At 47.5% G+C, this 16,271-nt stretch overlaps 3 non-coding genes across 3 annotated transcripts; all 3 read left to right on the forward strand.

Annotated features, from left to right (window-relative positions):
- Positions 1-7,752: 7,752 nt before the first annotated feature.
- Trnah-gug (transfer RNA histidin (anticodon GUG)) lies at positions 7,753-7,824 on the forward strand. The gene has a single exon. It is a non-coding gene; the product is annotated as a tRNA-His (tRNA).
- Positions 7,825-13,447: 5,623 nt separating this feature from the next.
- Positions 13,448-13,529, forward strand: Trnal-cag (transfer RNA leucine (anticodon CAG)). The gene has a single exon. It is a non-coding gene; the product is annotated as a tRNA-Leu (tRNA).
- Positions 13,530-15,953: 2,424 nt separating this feature from the next.
- Trnah-gug (transfer RNA histidin (anticodon GUG)) lies at positions 15,954-16,025 on the forward strand. Its single transcript has one exon. It is a non-coding gene; the product is annotated as a tRNA-His (tRNA).
- The last annotated feature ends 246 nt before the right edge of the window (positions 16,026-16,271 follow it).

The raw sequence follows: 16,271 nt of genomic DNA on the forward strand, positions 1-16,271 counted from the left end.
GGCGAGGGAGACACTGTGGCCAGGCCTTGGATTGCGACCCCCGCCCGCTTTGCCTTCACCGCCACCCTGGCCTGATCTTACAAGAACGTATGCTTAGTTAAAAAAAAAAAGAAAAAGAAAAAAAAAAGAAAAAATGTGCTGTTGGCTCCCATTCGTTTTTTTTTCTTTTTATACAGCCACCCCTGCCAGCCCTGTTTCATACGACCTTTCTGAAGTGACAAAGATACTTCCTTAAGCATTTTAAACTAGTGTAATGACCATAAGGTACGAAATTGCAGTAAATATCTCAGCTTGAGGGAGAATGTGCTAACCAAGTTCGCCAGGAAGTCTTTGAAAACGACCGAACAGTACGAATCGGCAGATATGTTCTGAAATACGTCAGCGCCTGTTGTTCTGTAGCGTTGTCCAATTCCTAATTCGATATGTAATCATAAATTTATTCTTCAGTCGTCTCGTCACGTCTCGTCATCTCCTGCAGACGTTTCTTGTGCTTGCGCTGTTATATGGGCCACGACCCGCGTGAAAAACTTTTATTCAAGGACTGGATTACGCGTGACGGTGTTGAGAATTCAGATCAACGGGTGATTCAGGACGAAATTTACGATCACTACTCTAACCTCTTTCAATTTCAACGCCTTCTTACAGACATTTTTACACCACATGCCTTCCATTTTAACGCGTCAGGATAGACTTCTTTTAAATGAGCGTTTTACAGCTGCTGATGTTTCAGCCGCCTTTAAGGCTAGCCTGAAGGGAAAAGCCCCCAGCAATGACGGAATCCCTGTGGAATTTTATGTGAAATTTTCCGGTCTTTTAACTGACACTTTCGTTGCCATGGTTAATGAAATACATAATGGTCTCGATGTGCCGGAAGAATTTTTAGAGGGTCTCATCGTCCTCATCCCGAAAACAACTGTCACCCCAAGTGCGGTGACTCTACGGCCGATTACTCTATTAAACGCCGATTATAAAATCATAGCACGCTGCTATTCACACCGTTTGCGGCCGGCGTTGAAGTCCGTCATTAGCCTTTCTCAATCGTGTGCCGTACCTGGACGGACTATTTATGATGCTGTCCTCGCGTATCGTGAGTGTATCGCTTATGCCACGTCACGCCGTGGCTGCCGGGCTGCGATACTCTCTATTGATTTTCACAATGCGTTTGATAGAATCAGTCACGAGTACTTGCGGCGGGTCATGTCTAACTTGGGGTTTGGTTTAAAATTCACGCATGTGATATCCAACCTTTTGAAATCGGCTACTTCCAGAATCCTTTTTCACGGCCAGGCCGTTGATATCCTCAGGATGAACAGATCCGTCCGCCAAGGGTGCCCGCTTTCCATGGGCTAATTCGTTTTAGCTTTGGATCCTCTGCTCTGTAAAATAACGAATGTTGCCACGGTGTCCCGGTTGGTACGGGTTCGCTTGTTTGCCGGGCGTACGCGGATGACTTGGGAGTTTTTATCCAACGTCCCGACGATATTGATACGCTACGTCTCATTCTTCACCAGTTTGAAACAGTATCGGGTGCGGTTGTGAACCCCCGTAAGTCCATCTTACTGCCGCTTACTGCGACCATGAGGGCTGTCCGTCGTGATTGGTACACCATAAAACTGCGACATAAGATTCTGGGGACCAGGTGACTGCCAATGTACAACAGATGGCGGTGTTAAATTGGCGCGTGGTGTTATATTCTGTTCGAGCGGCGACTCAGGCTGCCGCCAAACGAAATTTGTCATTGCTGGAGAGGGTTTCGGTTGTTAATACCCAGATGTTGGCCAAGGCCTGGTACTTGGCTCAAGTTTTGCCGGTGCCGAAGGAGATCGAACGGGCCATCAAGCATGCTGTTTCTTGGCTGGTCTGGCGAGGCGAAATCTTTAAAGTCGCCTACAATACTTGTACGCTCCCGCCGGACAGGGGCGGCCTCGGTATGGTTGATTTTCCTTCCAAGTGTGCTGCACTTTAGCTCCACCGAACCAACTGTGTAATAGCCAATACCGGGCTGTGCCCCACGACGGTACTCTTCGACCTTTACCGCCCAGCTTGCACATACCGTCGTCACTGCAGAGGTGCAACCGGTGATTTTTTCTGACCATTGTAGTTACATTTGTCAGTTAAATTTAGGCATGTGCCCACGTTCGTCACTTAAAGCTGTGTGGAAATTAAACTGCAGCATTTTAAATGATAACTTTTTTAAAACGAGTTTTTTAACTACACTCCTGGAAATGGAAAAAAGAACACATTGACACCGGTGTGTCAGACCCATCATACTTGCTCCGGACACTGCGAGAGGGCTGTACAAGCAATGATCACACGCACGGCACAGCGGACACACCAGGAACCGCGGTGTTGGCCGTCGAATGGCGCTAGCTGCGCAGCATTTGTGCACCGCCGCCGTCAGTGTCAGCCAGTTTGCCGTGGCATACGGAGCTCCATCGCAGTCTTTAACACTGGTAGCATGCCGCGACAGCGTGGACGTGAACCGTATGTGCAGTTGACGGACTTTGAGCGAGGGCGTATAGTGGGCATGCGGGAGGCCGGGTGGACGTACCGCCGAATTGCTCAACACGTGGGGCGTGAGGTCTCCACAGTACATCGATGTTGTCGCCAGTGGTCGGCGGAAGGTGCACGTGCCCGTCGACCTGGGACCGGACCGCAGCGACGCACGGATGCACGCCAAGACCGTAGGATCCTACGCAGTGCCGTAGGGGACCGCACCGCCACTTCCCAGCAAATTAGGGACACTGTTGCTCCTGGGGTATCGGCGAGGACCATTCGCAACCGTCTCCATGAAGCTGGGCTACGGTCCCGCACACCGTTAGGCCGTCTTCCGCTCACGCCCCAACATCGTGCAGCCCGCCTCCAGTGGTGTCGCGACAGGCGTGAATGGAGGGACGAATGGAGACGTGTCGTCTTCAGCGATGAGAGTCGCTTCTGCCTTGGTGCCAATGATGGTCGTATGCGTGTTTGGCGCCGTGCAGGTGAGCGCCACAATCAGGACTGCATACGACCGAGGCACACAGGGCCAACACCCGCCATCATGGTGTGGGGAGCGATCTCCTACACTGGCCGTACACCACTGGTGATCGTCGAGGGGACACTGAATAGTGCACGGTACATCCAAACCGTCATCGAACCCATCGTTCTACCATTCCTAGACCGGCAAGGGAACTTGCTGTTCCAACAGGACAATGCACGTCCGCATGTATCCCGTGCCACCCAACGTGCTCTAGAAGGTGTAAGTCAACTACCCTGGCCAGCAAGATCTCCGGATCTGTCCCCCATTGAGCATGTTTGGGACTGGATGAAGCGTCGTCTCACGCGGTCTGCACGTCCAGTACGAACGCTGGTCCAACTGAGGCGCCAGGTGGAAATGGCATGGCAAGACGTTCCACAGGACTACATCCAGCATCTCTACGATCGTCTCCATGGGAGAATAGCAGCCTGCATTGCTGCGAAAGGTGGATATACACTGTACTAGTGCCGACATTGTGCATGCGCTGTTGCCTGTGTCTATGTGCCTGTGGTTCTGTCAGTGTGATCATGTGATGTATCTGACCCCAGGAATGTGTCAATAAAGTTTCCCCTTCCTGGGACAATGAATTCACGGTGTTCTTATTTCAATTTCCAGGAGTGTATTACGTAGTGCCACATCGCGCGTCATCGTAAACGGTATCGCCAGCGACAAGATCCACATCAGCCGCTCAGTCCGACAGGGTTGTCCCTTATCTATGGCGCTGTTCGCGATCGCCCTGGACCCGCTCCTCCGTACCATTGGCCGCACTTGTCGAGGGATTCGCGTGGGAGACGACCGGCTTGTGTATCGCGCTTATGCCGATGACTTGGGCGTCTTCATCGAACGAGCAGACGACATCGACCGCCTCTATGGCGTCGTCCAGCAGTACGAACGGGCGACAGGCGCCGTCGTAAATCCGCGTAAGACGGTTCTCCTCCCGTTGACGGAGCGCATGCGAACCGAATACCGGCATTGGTACTGCGTGAAACGCCAGTCTAAGGTGCTCGGCGTGACTCTGTCGGACAACTTACAGCAAATGCAAGCCCTCAATTGGCGGTCCACTCTTTACAAAGTGCGCGCCGTGGTTAAGATTCATGCACCGCGCAACTTGGCACTGTCGGACAAAGTTGCGCTCATTAATACCACCATTCTGGCAAGGGCGTGGTACCTGGCGCAAATCTTGCCGGTACCGAAGCAAATCGCACGGTCCATCAGGCATGTATTTTATTGGTTTTTGTGGAAACGAGATATTTTTAAGGTCGCTATGGCCACATGTGCCCTGAAACCTTCGGAAGGCGGTCTCGGTCTTGTAGATTTTAACGCCAAATGTGAGGCACTTTTTATAAACGGACCAACGTTTTAATTGGCAAAGGTTTAGGCAGCCCCACGGCAGTTCTCTTTCACCAGCACCGGCCACGTTCAGTCACCGCCCCGGTCTACGTCACCAGCATCCCCTTCTCTATCTCCCACGTGCGCCGTTACTACATTACGCACAGCTACGTAAGTCTCCACGACGTGCGAGGCCATGCGGTCGGCGATATTGCGGATGTCATCCGAGGACGACCACCGCCCAATAAGTGGGAGTTACGTCTGCCGCAACACGATTGGAGCGCCGTGTGGGGGAAAATCAGTTCACGCGTCATACCAGCTGACGTGAGGGCCACGTGGTACAGGGTGGTCAACCGCACTGTTGCCACCAACTGCAAGCTCCACTCCATCAACCTCATCCGGTTCAGCCAGTGCGAGGCCTGCGGAGTACCGGACGACATCGAGCACCGCTTCGACTGCTCCAGGTTCCGGGACATCTGGTACTGTGCGAGGGACATGATTCGCCTCATAAACAGAGTGACAGTCAGGCAGGTTACTGTGACGGACGCGATAGTGCCACAGTGGGAGCCTTACCCGTCCACAAAGCGGAATGCCACCATCTGGATATATGGACACACAATTCATGCCATATTCAGTCTCAAACTTACCGATCCTGTGACTTTTCTCACCCGTCTATGGACTTTTCACAATGAAGAACGCGCCAGAAGAACCTATTCAGCGACGTTCGCTAACTTTTTGCATGTGGCTTTGTCACATGCATTTCACTCGATCGTGACCCCTCCTTAAAAGTGACTTATATCAATGTGTATATAATTATATACCTAATCCTGATTATGTGATATAAGGGAACGAACACTGGAAGAGAAATTTTTGGACACGTTTTTTGTATTTGGAATCACCTTGACCATCATAATGATGACGAACTGTGACAGTTTCTTGTTTCTTGTTTCTTGTTTTTACGATCTCTGGAAAGTGTAAACTACCTTACAAGTGTCACGTCGGAAGTTTTGTTTCTGTTAATCTTTTGTGTTACAATTTTTTGTGTGAAATTGTCGTTTCTCTACCAATATTGCATGTGCAACAATACCCTGCCATTTTGGTTGTTTGCTCTCTGCATGGTTTTCGTGTCTTGGTGCTACTATTGAAAACCATCTTTCGTTTTTTATGTTGTTCTTTACTGCCTGTGGAAGTGTGGCGGTTCGTTTCTTTTACTACTTCCCTTCACTTTAGGGCATACGTTTTCTTTATTTCATTTTTTCTTCACCGCAAGTAACGGCGGGAAACGGATCTGTTGCTTTACTTTGCTTTCCATACGTCATTAGAGGGACCTCCCGGGCCTTACTTATTTTTGACGAAGGTTTGCGAATTGTTCTTTTGTTGCGAAGTCATTCTTCTTCATTTTCTTTCCCCCACATTTGGTCGGTAGAATTCTTGCCGCCGCTTTATAGAAGAACTTTTCCGTTTGGCTTTCTTTACATATTTTTCATTGTTTTCAACGTTGTTTGAGTCTTGACCTCCCCTTCGATGAACGTGCCGCTCCTACGTCACCAGAAAAGGACCCCTTCCCGTTACATCCGGCGCATACCATCTGCGACCAGCGAGAAGGAGCATCTATTACGCCCCCTCTTCGTTCTTCCTCCTGCACTACCAACAGCATCTTTTTATAGCTGAGAAGCTCGCCGAAGAAGGCGTATTGTGGAGAGCGAAAAGGCCGGGCTATAAGGGGAGTTGGGAGGCCCGAAAAAAAATAAAAAATAAAAAAGAAATAAAAATAATAATAAAAAAGGTGCTGTTGGCTCCCCTTCGTTTTTTTTTCTTTTTATACAGCCACCCCTGCCAGCCCTGTTTCCTTACCACCTTTCTGAAGTGACAAAGATACTTCCTTAAGCATTTTAAACTAGTGTAATGACCATAAGGTACGAAATTGCAGTAAATATCTCAGTTTGAGGGAGAATGTGCTAACCAAGTTCGCCAGGAAGTCTTTGAAAACGACCGAACAGTACGAATCGGCAGATATGTTCTGAAATACGTCAGCGCCTGTTGTTCTGTAGCGTTGTCCAATTCCTAATTCGATATGTAATCATAAATTTATTCTTCAGTCGTCTCGTCACGTCTCGTCATCTCCTGCAGACGTTTCTTGGGCTTGCGCTGTTATATGGGCCACGACCTGAGCGGCAGCGAGCGGCAGTCGAGCAAAGTCGGGACAGGAATGGTGCGAATGCATTGCAAACTATGCAAACACTTGGTGTGAGGTGAGGCGAGGCGAGGCGAGGAAGCTCACATCGCTACCAGTGGCGCCCCGCAGCACGACACTGCCACACCCCGCACAGGCCATACGCCGGTCGGCCGCGCGCCAGCCCTCCAGTGGACACAGGGGGACAAGATGCGTCTTCCGAGAGTGTCGAAGGCTGCACGCGACAAGCGGATGACAGGAGGTGCAACGAGCAGCTGTGCATCTCACACGCGCTGCGGCGCTCCCGCTAATTCGGCAGTCGCTTTGCTGGCACGTCGGATTGCGGAAGGAAGTGCTTACAATTACAATTCTGTTCACGTTTTGTTGTAAAGATGTTATCTTGTAACGACGTAATGTTAAAAAATAAATGTATAAATTTGACAAAAAAAAACGAAGCACGTCCTTCCGGTCCATAATTTTTGCAACTCAGGATTCCGTTCGCGGCTAATCTGACGAATTGTCAATAAAAAAAAAATGCGGCTGATTTCGACCGAAAGGTATGATTTTGTGTGTGTTGGGATAAGAACCGAATGCGAATTCTACATTATATGGACGCCAACGGCCATACCATGTTAAATACACCGGTTCTCGTCCGATCACCGAAGTTAAGCAACATCGGGCCCGGTTAGTACTTGGATGGGTGACCGTTCTCCACGAGATCATCCCGAGCATGCCGTTCTACAAAGTGGAAACGTTAATTTTTGCAGTTGTCGTCAAGTAGCGGGTGGACGCTTGCCGTGTTTGTTGGAGGAGCGCTTGTGTCGTTATCCGGTGTCGTCTAGTGGCTAGGATACCTGGCTCTCCCCCACGAGGCCCAGGTTCGATTCCCGTTACCGGAAGTGCACATTTTGTTGCTCCTCCCGACTTTGCTCGACTGACGCTTCGCTGACGCTTGCAGATATGTACGTTAAGTATGAATCACGGCCACAAGTGACGGCGAGAGAGATGCGACACCTGTCCACCTCTTATCGGGGCACGTACCTGTGGTCAGCTGACTTGGAGGACTGCAAGACATTGCCAGGCAGCTAACCACTCTCGTAAGTGTCCTAACAGCGCAGGCACGTTCATTTGCTCGTATACATATAACGAAGATCGCGTCTGACACAGTGGGCTGAGCTTTGCTGTGTATCTTGCAGGTGCAGTCGCGACAACTGCTTCCGAGGGTGCCTCCGTGGCCGTGATCGTCTAGTGGTTAGGACATTGCGTTGTGGCCGCAATAACCCAGGTTCGAATGCTGGTCACGGCAATTTTGAAGGTTTTGCCTTGCAGTTGCTGCAATCGTGATAGTCACCCAGTGTTTGAAATCACAATGCTCCCATCATTTTACACTCATGTTCCGGAGGCCGCAGGTTGCACTACCATTTCATTATCAACAAGAAATTCGGCCGCCCCAGAGCGTGGGTAGCTGCCTGAGAGGTTAAATCTATAGTCGAAAGGGGCAGTTGTTTGAGGTGCGATGCATGAGTAGCCAGTCCCAGCAGAACAGGAAACTGTGTCGTGCAGTGGTTTCTGGAGACGCGAAGAACGATGGCACAGGTAGCGTGGCCGAGAAGTCTCGCCGCGTCAGCCGTGCTGTGCGGACGTGTGCTGAGTTTCTTGCGCCGCGGTCTGCTGTGCTTCGGCGTGGTAAGTCGCAGTGTTCTTGCATCGTTGCAGAATGTCTACGCATATTGAAATTTGAAATATGAATTCGTGATGGCCCACTTGAACAGACAAGATACTTTGAAATTCACGTTTGATCGTAATTACGCCCGACCTAAACTACACGAAATCGAAGATCGGTTGGAATACGAAGTGAAAGTTGATTCAGAGGATGTCATTGGAATGCATCTTTCGATAGTGAGCAGCGTTGTATTTGTGAAATTGAGGAATGCTAACTTATGTGACAAAATAGTGAGTCTTGCGGAGGAATTATGAAGTTTAATCATTGCGATGGGAACGTAGGCGAAGTCACCGTAACACATGCAGGGTTTGGAATACGAACTATCAGGATATTCGAACTACCATTCGAAGTGCCGGCGGAACAAATTAACGCAGCGATAGCGCCGTACGGTAAAGTTCTCAGCAATGTTGCAGAACGGTGGTCCGACGCACGCAAATTCCAAGTTCTCAACGGAGTGAGACAATTAAAGGTCGATTTGCACAAGCATGTACCGTCATACATCAGCGTATGTGGATACCGAGGTATCGTTATATACGACGGCCAGCCGAGGACGTGCGCGGCGTGCAACTCTCCCGGCCACGTCCGCGCTGAGTGTTTACAGCGGCGAGTGGCGCAGCTGCCGGCTGGCGAGGCGCCGCGACCGCCGGCTATGACTGCGCTGCCAGCGACTTACGCTACGGCTGCCCGCGGCCAATTCCTGACCCCAAGCCCTGACGTGAACACGGAGAACCATCCAATCCGAGAAGAAGCCCCGACTGCCACTACTGAAACAACAGAAGCTAGACCACCCGAACCTACGGAAATCGTGACAGCTGTAACGGTTTCGACACAACAGACACCGAAAGATATTGGGAGCCGCAGCAAATTCTCCGAATCCTCCGCCGTTGAGAATGACATGCAAAAACCATCCCGGAATGAGCAATCTCATAGTGAACCGGTTTCTCTATTGACACCATCATCCACCAAGAGCACGGTCGACAATTTGGCTCGAAACACCACCCGCTTAGAAGATGTGAAGCATGCTGAGGAAGACAACATCAGACAGCAGCCGGTGAAACCTAAACGGCAAACACGTAAACAGAGCCCTGAAGAGATTCAAGAACTGGAAAAAAAACTCTCCCGTACCAAAAAAATTCTTAAAACAGATCAAGCGGAAAGCAAGGCATGGCAGACATCGGAAAACCAGACATCCCCAACCCGAATGAGGACGTACAGATGAACATCGCCCCTCCAATTGAAGAACCAATGGACACTGTTGACCGCTGTGGACCTGATACGGGGACAGCATAGTCTGACGACACTGAATGCGCTTAGTTGGGCTACCGAATGACGCAGGCGCATAAAATCGCTACGCTCATTGTAAACAGAATAGTTTCGGAAGTAAAGTTACAATCTGTGAAGGACTACTTATATGCCGCCGACATTGACATAGCGATGTTACAAGAGGTAGTTCGACCAAAATAGCGGATGTGTACGGATATGAGGCGATCTTAAACATAGGCAATGAATGTGGAACGGGAATATTGTTCAAACACGGCATACCATGTACAGCAAAAGCAATTCTTGAATCTGGACGAGGCATCACTGCACAAATATATGATCTGCTTCTTGTTAATATATATGCTCCCTCTGGATCCAGCGGAAAACGAGCAAGGGGCAACCTGTTCCGGGACGAAATTGTCCCATTAATAACGCATCCTCGACTGCACATAATTTTGGGTGGAGATTTTAACTGCGTATTGCGTCCAGAAGATCAAGTCCCGAACTTCAACTTTTGTGAGGAGCTGTTGATGTTAACTAACGGACTAGACATGATAGATGCTTGGTGCCATCTTCGCCCGCACACCCGAGGATACACGTACGTATCCAGTACTTCGGCAAGCAGACTAGACAGGCTGTATGTAACGAAAGGTTTTATGCATAATGTAACTGTCTGCGAAATTTGGCCTCTTAACTTCTCGGATCACTGCGCATTTCATATAACCGCGCAGCACACTAAACAAAAAACATTCCTGGGAAGGGGAGTATGGCAGCTAAACGTGTCACTTTTGGAGGATGCAGTACTGAAACAGGAGATCCATGATACATGGCAGCGTTGTCTACGGACGCAATCCAGATATCCAACACGCATCATGTGGTGGCTACAGTCTGCGAAACCACAGATAAAAAAATGCATCGCACGATATGGTCGCATGAAAGCGTACTGGCGAAAACGCACCTTGGAGTATCACTTTCTTTGCCTCCGTGAACTATATGATGATCCCATGGGATTAGTAGCAAACAGCTCTCGAATAAAACGCACTAAAGCAAGAATAACGGCGTTGGTACGACAATCACTGGAGGGGAAAAAAGTTCGATCACGTCCTCCGATTGAACTGACGCAGGAGAATACGTCCGTATATCACATGATACGGGAAGCCAAGCGAGGTAAACAAAAGTTAATCCACGCTCTCAGTGATGAACAGGGGAATGAATACGATCAACAAGTCACAGTGAAAAACTACGTGGTGCAACATTATACAGATTTTTACGCCGCGTCGGCGACTGATGCGACTGCAAGTGAGCCGCTTTTATCCAACATTCAATCCACGGTCCATCCGACTGGCAACGCCGACCTTGTAGCCCACATCACAGAGGAAGAAGTATGTGCCGTAATCAAAGATTCGTCCACAAAGAAATCTGCTGGTCCGGATGGCCTGCCCATAGAATTTTATGCTTGTTTTTGGCACATCATAGGACCGGAATTCACCAAAATATGCAATGAATTATTGGGAGACGTGCAGATGCCATCTCAGTTTACCGAAGGACTGATTGCCCTGATTCCCAAAAAACCACGTAGCACCACGCTGAAGGATTTTCGACAACTAACACTGCTCAATTCCGACTATAAAATCTTCACCCGCCTCATCAACTGTAGACTGAAGACGGTACTGCCGAAAGTACTTGGCCCTTATCAAATGAGTGCTGTCCCAGGGCGATCAATGTCGAATGCATTATGTGAGTATAGGGACATAATATATTTGTCGTGGCTATGTAAGTGCAATGTTGGTCTAATGTTTTTAGACTTCGATAAGGCTTTTGACCGCATCAGCCACCACTTTCTACTAACTGTAATGCAACGGATGGGATTCAGTGCTCATTTTATTCAGATCATACGCAAATGTATAGTCGGAACTTCCTCTCGAATCAAAATTAATGGTCAGCTAAGTTCACCAGTCCCGATCAAGCAATCAGTGAGACAAGGCTGCCCCCTTTCTATGGCACTATACGCAATCGCCGTAGAACCGTTACTGTTAACCCTGCATCACAGGTTACAAGGTCTACAGGTGTTGGGTACAAAAACCGTGTGTCACGCTTATGCTGATGACATCAGTGTAGTAGTTAACACGCACTCAGAAATGGAAGTCGTTCAACAAATAATCCACGCTTACACCATTTCTTCCGGAGCCAAACTCAATGAACACAAATCGAAAATTTTACCTGTCGGATCCCATATGGAGACAATTCAAAGAACATGGCTACAAAGGACAGAGAAGACGAACCACTTAGGTATGATTCTAATGGCAAACCCAAGAGAGATGAGAGTAGCCAACTGGGACCATAAACTAAATATATTCAGGGCTACTCTCCGTGAACACAAAACCAGAACGCTCAATCGGATACAGAGAGCTCTCTTGATTAACAGCTATGCGCTAAGCAAAATATATCACATCGCAGCCGTGTTACCAGTACCCCAGGATACAGCGCAAAAGCTTTTAGCTGCAGCGTATTGGTTCATATGGAGAGGAAACATCTTTAAAGTCACAATGCCAACCATTGTGTTAACCCGCGCCGCTGGTGGTTCGGGCGTCAAAGACATCAAGAAACAATGCATTGCCATATATATGGACCGAATCCGCAAAATACTGCAGACACCCCACCCGACAATTACGCAAACGTTATTCAACAGGTTAGCCCCAACGAGAAAACAGTCCCCAGTCGATGTTGGTCGTATCAGCGCTCAACTCGATCACGTCCGGACTTACTACCTGGAAATGAGCTATATTCAAGATACTTCACAGCAGCTTAACACCGGAAGGACCTTTTACCACCTCACGAGACACCATAGGCAAAACCCAATGGAAGCGAAATATCCAGCGGTCAACTGGAGTAACGTCTGGAAAAACATTAACAATCCCATCCTCCACTCCAAAGTAGTGTCCACATGGTATGACATAGTAAACGAGAAGGTCCCCACAGGTGAAAAGCTGCCCAATATCAAAATGAAGCACAGTCCGTACTGCGATCATTGCCATACTGTAGATACCTTGGCACACATTTTCATTTGCCGAGACCAATACCACATATGGAACTGGACTAGGAAAAAACTCACAATAATTACTAGAACTACAGCCTCTGCTATAACACTTAAAGATGTACTTCAAACAGAATGGCATTTCTTTCCTGCAACAAAGCACAATAGCTACACTTGGATCATCGGCCAGTTTGCATATTTTGCAGTTACGAATACGCATATGAGTATAGACGAGTACATACAGTATATAATGGACGAGCACCACAACCTTAAAACGAGTCGAAAATACAAAGTTTTGTTTCAAAATTTCTTACTTCATACTTTGCCATAATGAAGCGGCAATTTTGGTTGATGCACAACACCACAGCGAGTCGATACTAATTTTGCTTCATAATAATTAAGTTGGCATTTGTTTATTTATTTTTGTAGTATGGCAATCAAAGTGTCGCAGGAAAAAATTTTGCCACAAGCTGTAACATGAACGAAATCAGAACTGTTTGCTTGATTTCGTGTTCATCTGTTTTACGGGTACTGGACAGTTTGTCACGGAAAGACGATTTATTGAGTTTCTTTATATACTATTTAAAAACAATTACAAAAACAATAAAAAATAGAAGAGAGTAGGTTAAGTTAGGGTGAATGTGGCTGTGGCAACACATTGTTTTTTTTTATGTTAGATAGGATTTTGCGGGTGATAAGGTGTATAGGAGCCAACGCCTGAAGTGGAAGAGGTAAAAAAAAAAAAAAAAAAAAAAAAAAAAAAAGCGGTCTGAGGCGCTGGTTTAAGGCACCAGTCTCTTCGGAGGCGTGGGTTCGAATCCCACCGCTGCCAATTTTTACTTCTCGTTTTTGTGCATTTGCGGTGTGTTCTCGTGCGGTAGAACGCAGCTCCTGTGACCGCCGCGTCGCGGAGGTAGCGTGGCCGAGCGGTATAAGGCGCTGGTTTCAGGCACCAGTCTCTTCGGAGGCGTGGGTTCGAATCCCATTGCTGCCAACGTTTTCTGTCTCGAAAACAGGAGCACTGCCTTCCCGCCAACGAAATAGCGCAGCAAAGCGTGAGCGTCGCTTTCATAAATTGTCGTAGCACAGTGCGTGGTGTAACAACAGGATTCACCGGCGCAGTTTGGTCGCATGATTGCTGGCGTTCGTCTCCACGAGATACGTCCCGAGCATGCCGCTCTACAAAGTGGAAACGTTAATTTTTGCAGTTGTCGTCAGGTAGCGGGTGGACGCTTGCCGTGTTTGTTGGAGGAGCGCTTGTGTCGTTATCCGGTGTCGTCTAGTGGCTAGGATACCTGGCTCTCTCCCACGAGGCCCGGGTTCGATTCCCGGTACCGGAAGTGCACATTTTGTTGCTCCTCTTACGCGACTTGTCCCGACTTTGCTCGACTGACGCTTGCAGAAATGTACGTTAAGTATGAATCACGGCCACAAGTGACGGCGAGAGAGATGTGACACCTGTCCACCTCTTATCGGGGCACGTACCTGTGGTCAGCTGACTTGGAGGACTGCAAGACATTGCCAGGCAGCTAACCACTCTCGTAAGTGTCGTAACAGCGCAGGCACGTTCATTTGCTCATATACATTGAAAGGTCTCTGTTGGATTCCTTTCATGTGTAATTTATTAAATCTGTTGACATTTATGGAATAAATTCCTCTTCTAAATGTACTGTGGCGTTTCTGACTATCTGGGAGGAGACTGAGCAGTGGAACGTGTTACTTTTACACATAAACAAGAACGATCTGTCACACTACTACACTTTAAAGCACAGTTTATATGTAATTCTTATATGTAATTCATGTCACACAGTCTCATACGGAACCTACATCCGCTTTCTTTTATATACTGTATATGATAAGATACTGTCATCCCCCTTCCCTTTTGTGTGAGAGGATGAATGAGCATATGTATTTCTAGTTGCATGCTTGAGGGTAGCAGACAGGCTGTCTGCTAGAGAACAGTAGGACCAACATCGGAACAGGTAGCTACGCTTCCTAAAAGCAAAGAGGTTTCTATCCTTAGTATGGTCCTGTCGTCCGTTGTCATGTTGGTATAGGAAGCTGCCCCTCTGGCCACTTCTGTTGGTCTTTGTGAGCCACCCTCAGGAAGCACGCTCGGCAGTAGGGCAGTTGCAGGGTGGCCGTGGCGAGCGTCTGAAGTGGTAAGATCTCCGGCTAAGCGCGTGTCTGTTAAGTCCGTAGGACAATGGATTTCTTAAGTTCAGCCTAACTGAAAATTTAATCACTTTTATTTCGGGTTTAGGTCTAAAATATCCGATGTTATCTTAAATTGCAGCGCAGTGTAATTATCGTGTGAAGTTCAGATTATTTTTCGGTAGTTGCTTTGTTACTACTTTGTGAGTAAAGTGGAACCACGTGTTGATCAGGAACTCTAACTAAGTTCATCAATCTTAAATCCGAATGTGCGTGAGATTATAACGTCTCGTCTTGAGAATATTTTTTTAATATAGCAACTTTTCTTTATGCTTTTCTTTATGTTCAACCCACGTGGGGTGTACTTTGCGAGACCAGTACCATGTGCTTATATAACTGTTTGACCCATCAGGTTAATAGTAAGACGTTAGTAACCAGTTCAAGGTTTTTCTTTTGTCAATTGCTTTTCGATCTAATGTATTTTAATTATCAAAATTATTGTGGAGTTGTACGCTTTGTGTAAACCAAGTTGACCACGTGGAGCATGTGGTGTAATCATCAAAGTAGCCCCTCAGCTATTCTTTTTGCGAAGACTTCACAAAGAGTTAATATGAATTTAGTATACCAGTGTGTGGTAATTACATGACGGACAGGATTGTGGTATGAACGTAATTTCTTTGGGTAAAAACTGAATCTGTTGGTTGTGGTTAATTTCTTCTTGCTTATGTTTCAATGTTCTTCGTGTGTTATTTTATGAATGGAGTGTTGTATGCAGTTTTCCAAATCTTGGCTCCATATTTTATGTGTTCCGTAAGATTACAATCTCACATTCTTTTCAATCGTAAATAAGGCACCAGCTCAGTTATAACTCACGTATAATATGCTGAAATTTCAATGAACAATCTTAAAAAAAATTTCCAAATATAAACTGATTTCTTTCTTTTTATTTAAATTCTCCTTTTTATATATATATTTCACCGGTTTTGTATGACTATTAAAAGATTATCATTAATGTTAGTCTGCTTGGTAAACCTACACTAAATATCTGATGAAACAGTTGCCCAGTAATCCACGGTTAACGTTCCCAGACAGATCACGGCTTTTAACCCAGCTTTTATTGTCTATTAGTACCGATTTCAGCATACCAAATTAAAGTTACAATCTTACAACATATAACGAAGATCGCGTCTGACACAGTGGGCTGAGCTTTGCTGTGTATCTTGCAGGTGCAGTCGCGACAACTGCTTCCGAGGGTGCCTCCGTGGCCGTGATCGTCTAGTGGTTAGGACATTGCGTTGTGGCCGCAATAACCCAGGTTCGAATCCTGGTCACGGCAATTTTGAAGGTTTTGCCTGGCAGTTGCTGCAATCGTGATAGTCACCCAGTGCTTGAAATCACAATGCTCCCATCATTTTACACTCATGTTCCGCAGGCCGCAGGTTGCACTACCATTTCATTATCAACAAGAAATGCGGCCGCCCCAGAACGTGGGTAGCTGCCTGAGAGGTTAAATCTATAGTCGAAAGGGGCAGTTGTTTGAGGTGCGATGAATGAGCAGCCAGTCGCAGCAGAACAGGAAACT

This window comes from Schistocerca cancellata, chromosome 2, assembly GCF_023864275.1.
Source record: "Schistocerca cancellata isolate TAMUIC-IGC-003103 chromosome 2, iqSchCanc2.1, whole genome shotgun sequence".
Classification (NCBI taxonomy): Eukaryota; Metazoa; Arthropoda; class Insecta; order Orthoptera; family Acrididae; genus Schistocerca; species Schistocerca cancellata.